This window comes from Pygoscelis adeliae, unplaced genomic scaffold, assembly GCF_000699105.1.
Source record: "Pygoscelis adeliae isolate BGI_AS28 unplaced genomic scaffold, ASM69910v1 Scaffold239, whole genome shotgun sequence".
NCBI lineage: Eukaryota > Metazoa > Chordata > Aves > Sphenisciformes > Spheniscidae > Pygoscelis > Pygoscelis adeliae.
Genome location: NW_008825537.1, coordinates 104126 through 110125, shown reverse-complemented (window position 1 = coordinate 110125; position 6000 = coordinate 104126).

The following is a 6000-nucleotide window of genomic DNA, read 5'->3' as shown; positions in this document are numbered from 1 at the left end:
CCCGCGGAGCCCGGCCGCGCCCGCGCAGCCCTCCTGCCCCGGTCCTGGTAGTCCGGGGCCTGGCGCCGGTCGCGCCGGTGCGTGGGGTGCTGTGACAAAGGCGCCGATATGCAGAGTGGGGCAGACTGAGGCTGCTGCAGGTCGCGGCAGCTAGGGCTGAAACGGGAGCCCTCGCTGAACGGCCAGACATCCTCCCCGTGGTCTCAGACCTCCTCCGAGGCAGGAATACGGCACTACAGTTTTAAAATCCACGTAACAAAGAATATCGGCTGCAAATCTGCTGTTGCCAGTGGCGTTCAGATAGATGAGGGGCCTTCTTGATGAGAGAGGATAGATGAGGGGTCTTTCTTCGTTGAAAGACATTTAGTGGAGCTAAAAAGTTTGAGGAGGCTAGTTTAGCTGCACTTATTGTTGTATTTGAAAGCTGTATTTTGAAAAGCTGTCACATTCAGGATGTCAGCTCCCTTCTGTGGAGCGGTTCTAGCCCACCCCCAGCAGGTGCTTGGGATCTTGTGGTCACGACAGCTCCAGCCATGAATGGGAATTCACAGAGCCCGTTTGCTGTGAGATGTGAGAGAGTGATTGCAGCACCACTCCCTGGCACACGTAGAGCAAGCCTGCAGGGAACCTACAGTAAGTACCTTGAAAGCTGTCAGTGGTCAGCCTGGGCCTCTGTGCCCTAAAATGATTCATGATGGGGTCATGTGTTGGCGTGCGCTGGAGGGAGTGTGAGTTGCATTCAGTCCTGATGCCTCTGGTTTCAGATTTAGGAGGAAAAGTAAGAAAAACTGTGAGTGCCATGGCAACTTGAACTGTTCTAGACTGAACAGAGAGGGAAGGGGACAACAGAAAAATAAGTTTATTTTCAAACAAAAGGCCAAATCTAACCCCAACACAAAAGGAAGACACTTCCTCGTTGAAGCCTGTGGGAGCTGGGCTGGCTTGAATTTAGCTGAAGATGTCTGGTTGGGACTTCAGAGCCAAAATGCCACGTGCTTGTGTGTCTGTGTGTGCAAGGGGCTGAGTCCAAACCTGCTACCATCTGACGGTGAGTTGCCAGGTTTCAAACCCAATGAGGAGGAGAATGGGCCCGAGGCAAGAGGCAATTGCACATTTCATTTCAGTTGACATATTAAATATAGACTGTATGGTCTGAGGTCAGGTTCCAGACAGGAGACAGATTCTAGGGATCTGCCACTTAGATATGGAAATTAGAGGAGGCAGCACTGGTATTAGCCAGATCTGTGTGACATTAACTTGCTGCTAAATGTAGGATTGCTGCAGCAAAATAAATATATACCTTTGGTTTTGACATTTTTGAGTGGATGCAGGTGTTGGTCGGGGGTTGTTGGTGCTCTGTTCTGTCCAGAAAAGGCCGTTGAGATGCGTAGGTTCTTCTGGTGGCTATTGTACAGTCATTTCCACACACCTTCAGCTTCTTCTGCCCCTCCTCCCCGCCTTCCCCCCAGCCCTGTTTTGTACAAAGTGAAAGGTTGGGATTCCTTTCCTGGTGGCATGGGTTTACATGTAGACCTTCCACCTGGTTTGGGAGTAGGCAATATACCTCTCCAAAGAAGTCATTCCTCCACAAGGATGGGGGGGGGGGAGGATAGCATGCAGTGAAGAAATTAGACCCACAGTCCAGCCAACCCTGACCCCAGCCTGCCCCTCCCATCTTATCAGGGCTGGCTGCATTGGCTTAGGCTCCATGCAAGAAGGCCAACGTGGTGAAGAGCCACCGCTCCTGTTAGCATCAGCAGGCCTGGAGGGTGCCAGACCTGACCCAGAAGCCGCAGCGGCCTGAAGCACTGTCACAGGAGCTGGCCAGGGCTTCGCAGCCCCTGATCAGGGGAAGGCTTTGGCAAATCTGGATAGCTATGCACTCATTCCATACAGAAGCCATAATCTTTCCGGGGCAGTTGTAACAGCAGATTCAGTTTTCTCTCCCCATGTTCCCTGATCTGCAGCGAGATCCAGTTGACAGCTCACATGCGGCTTCCATCTGCTTTTTTCCCTAAATGGGGAGAAGCAGTTGTGTGAGAAGCCAGCACTGCTGGTAAAGCCCAGCAGCTCCTCTTGCAATCCCTAGCAGCTTGACCCAGAGCTGAGCAGCTGCCTCTGCCCACAGGGAGGAAGGAAGGGTAGAAAAGGCCTGCCAGGGGCAGGAGTGTGTGAATTGGGCTGCAGAGTCCAAAAGCTCAAGAGCTATCTAGGGCTGTCCTGTACAGGTGCTGAGAACTGAAGAATTCACTGGAGGCACAGAAGGATCTTACAAGCCTGCTAGAAACATGAGCACTGTTATGAAATGGTTTTGTTAGTGCCTGACTATTCGTGTCTCAGCAACCTGACTACTGGTAGTTGATACTGTTCCAGCCTCCTAATATTATTCATGAGACAGTTTTTCTATTTATGTTAATCACAGATATATTTGCATGTTAATTGCAATGTTTGTCTTAAAGCTTGTCTTAAAGCTAATATTTTCATGGGAAGAGCAGGGAGGCATTTGAACAGGCTTTTGGAATGGGTCAGAGGAGACCGAGCAGGGAGAATCAAGTGGAAATTTTTGGCCTTGTATTCCAGGATTGGGCAGAAGGCAGTTCCTCCACGAGTGTCAGCTATGCTCTCCTGAATGGGTTTCCTAGCAGTGCCCGTGGAAGGGAAAGTGGAGAGATTCTGGAGTGTGAGATGCTAAACTGAACTGCAGGGGAATGGCAGGGACAGGAGCAGCCCTCTCGCAGGGCGTGGGGAGAAGTATACAGTGTGTGGACAGATGGGTGGCTTTTCCAAAGGGCAAGGAGGCAATAACAACCTCAGCCTAACTTGCCTCACTGGCAGCTGAGTTTTGACTCAGCTTCTGCAGGCTTGTAGATAAGCTCCCCGCTGACTCCATGCTTCCTCTGCTGAAGTATTTGATGTGATTTCTAATGCTACGCTGAATCTAGAGACCCCTCTCTTCTGCAAACTGACAGCCTTTTCTTGCTCAAGGCTTTAGATTGCTGATGTCTGGAGTAATGTTTAGGATCTGAAGGGACTGTAAATCCCAGAGTCGATGTGTGGTTTGTAGGGAGGATCAGGCACAGAATATCTTTCTTTTTTTGCTGCAGTCTCTTGCAAGTGGAACTAAGCTGGGTTCTGCTTACAGGGAGGTGGAAACCCTCCTGGAGCCAGTGGGAGTAGGGTGGTGTCACCTGACACTAAGGGGACATACAGGTTCTTTTTAGGGATCCTTGGCAGAATGATGATGGCACTAAGTCATAGTTACACTTAAAGCTTTATTTTCTTAACACAATTTTATGATTAGTATAGCACAGAATTTATGATTAGAATGGCACAGGATTTCTACAAGCAGAATCAATGTAGTACAATCTATAAGTAGCGTAATACAGAATTTATAATACAACTTAACTTATGATTTCTAATCACCTGGACCCCCTGCAGATCAGGTCAGATTTTAATACATGGTTTGCTGTATCAATATACAATCATAATCCAGACTCAAAAATCATGTAAAAGAAGATGAGTCACTCATTCAATCCTTGGAGGAAGTAGACGATGGTGGAGGCATCCCTGGCCACCGGGGGTCACGGCTCTCCCTGTGCAGCAGCAGCTCCGGCCCAAGTTCCCCCATTTAGGACTCGTAATGGTTTGATTTTATAGACAGTGCTCTGGGTGCTGTTACGCTTCCCTGTTCTGTGACTGGATCATCAACACCACCTGCTTGGCCAGGTGCCTGAGACCTTCAAGTCCAGCATTTTTAACACCCTGAGCACTTTTTAACACCATGTCCTATGTCTCAGCAGGCATAACTGACTTGGTGTTAGAAGTGCCCAAAGGGGCATAAGCCTGTTGACCTGAGTTTGCTGTTAACTAAAGCAGGAAATGTGGAAGTGAGAAAACCTAGTGAGAGTGACGGGCCCCTTTGAGCCTCTGTGGACATCTCCTCACTGTTGAGTGGATCCCTGGGTGACTGTCAGGCTCAAAGTTTTAGGAGTCTGAAGAATCCATGAAAGACATGGTAAGCAGGGTCCTGTCACAGCATGGAAACCCTTCCTAGCTGGGAACGCGTGGCTTTCCTTAGGCCTCTGGTACTTCAGTAAGCTTCAGGCACCAGGTGAAGCAGGGGACAAGGGGAGGCTGTGGAACATGCCTGGTGCTTCACTTACTTGCTGCATCCTAAGGAGTAGCTGAAGAGTTAGTTTGCAAGAGATAATGTCTCTTCAGGAAGGAAGACTCTTACTAAATACTTGTTTACACAATTAGGCTTAGAGTGTAGTGTTTCTGCAAAACCCCTTTCTGTATTTCTGACCAGGACTTTGCAAAGAGAATAGAATTGACTCTTGCATCCTACCTCCAAAACATCTGGCTGTGGAGGACAGTAATCATGTTTTCCAAAGGACATATCTGACCTCTGTAGCTCCCTCCTTTCCACAGCCAGTACAGCCTCCCAGATTCCTGCCATTTGGGAAGCAGGAGTGAGATGGAATGAACGAGCTGAGTGTCCTGAAAGCTTAGAGACATGGAGAGCTCAGGGACAGAGCAGTGGACAGGACTGTCCTGTGCCCATATGCTTGCTTGTCTCAGTCCAGCCCAGACAGCCTGTTGTTAGAGGCTGCCCAAGTGCTGTTTCATGCTTGAGTGAAGGGAGGGAGTACAAACTGGCTCTTGTTGAGCAAATATCCACATCCTTTAAAAGCAGAGCAGCAGCAAGGATTGCCCTGGGAGTGAAGCCGGAGGTTTGAGTGAGGCATCTTCAGGCTCCATAGCTGCAGGATGCTTCTGTCTCCAGAGGCTGCTACTTCTTGATACAGATACCTGAACACCTAAAAGATGGACGGTATTTTGGGCTGCCTTTGCTGTAGGGAAGAGAAAGACCAGAGGGCTCTAGGGAGGGGATTCATGGCACTTTTTTGGATTGGTGCTGGTGGATGTAGGTGTTGCTGGGCTTCACAAATCCCTGATCTGGCATGATAACAGTACCTTGCAAAATAACTCTCTATCCCTGTGTGAGGAGTGTCTCTCCTTTATCACCATTAAATGGTGTACCTTTGTCCAATCCTCATTTTATCCTTGTCCTCCCATGGGCTGAGGTTTTTGAGCCTGCCAGTGTGCATTACCTCAGTTTTGATGTTCCTGAGCACTGGAATTGGGACTCAGGGACTTGGTTTATGTGCTTAACTGAGCAGGTAGTTTCATGTAGACTTATTCCTCTCCTATCCTTAGTTTTCTTAGGTTTGTCGGCTAATTCTCCTGAGGCAAGGATGGTGTCTTCATTGCACGTGGACATGGTACCAATGCATTGAAGCTCTCAGTGGAATAAATTGCTTATTCCCAACCCCTGACTTCAGAGCTTTGTGTGCTAAACCTGACTCGATTATCTTAGAATGAGTCTCATGTGACTTGCAAAGTAGCAGACTGGAGCAGCAGGTGGGAATCAGGCAAGCATCTGCATTTGGGACTTTGGTGACCAGGCCTCCAAATCTGTTAGAAATAGGGTTTGGGCTCTCTGTGGTTGTACAGGTGCTTTTGAGGCTTTTCCTGATGCTTGACATCACAGCAGTCTGCGAGGGGAGAGCAAAAGCAAAGGGGTGATTCCCCACAATAGAGCTAGCTGCCTTTGCCATGAGAAGTGAAGGTTACCTGCATGCTTCCTGGCCCCACTGCATTTGTTAAAATTATCCAATGGTCCCACGTCTGGCCTTGGTGCAGCATTCTCAGTTCAAAACCTGGGCAATAAGGAACTTTAATTACCTGTTAGAGATATCTAATATTTGTGTGCTGTTTGTGGAGGGTTTTTTTTCCCTAGCAAGAGCTGTGAGGACAGATGCGATTTGCTTAGCTGCAGCAACTTATTGGAGTTGGGATGGAAGAACAGCATAATCTTGTTGCCATGGGTTGGGATTGTCCTCAGCAGCTGGCTTCCGCGTGGCCTAAAAGTGTTGTGTACCATGGAGTCACTCTGGGGCGGAGGGGAGAGATCCAGACAGCCCCTGTCCTGCATCC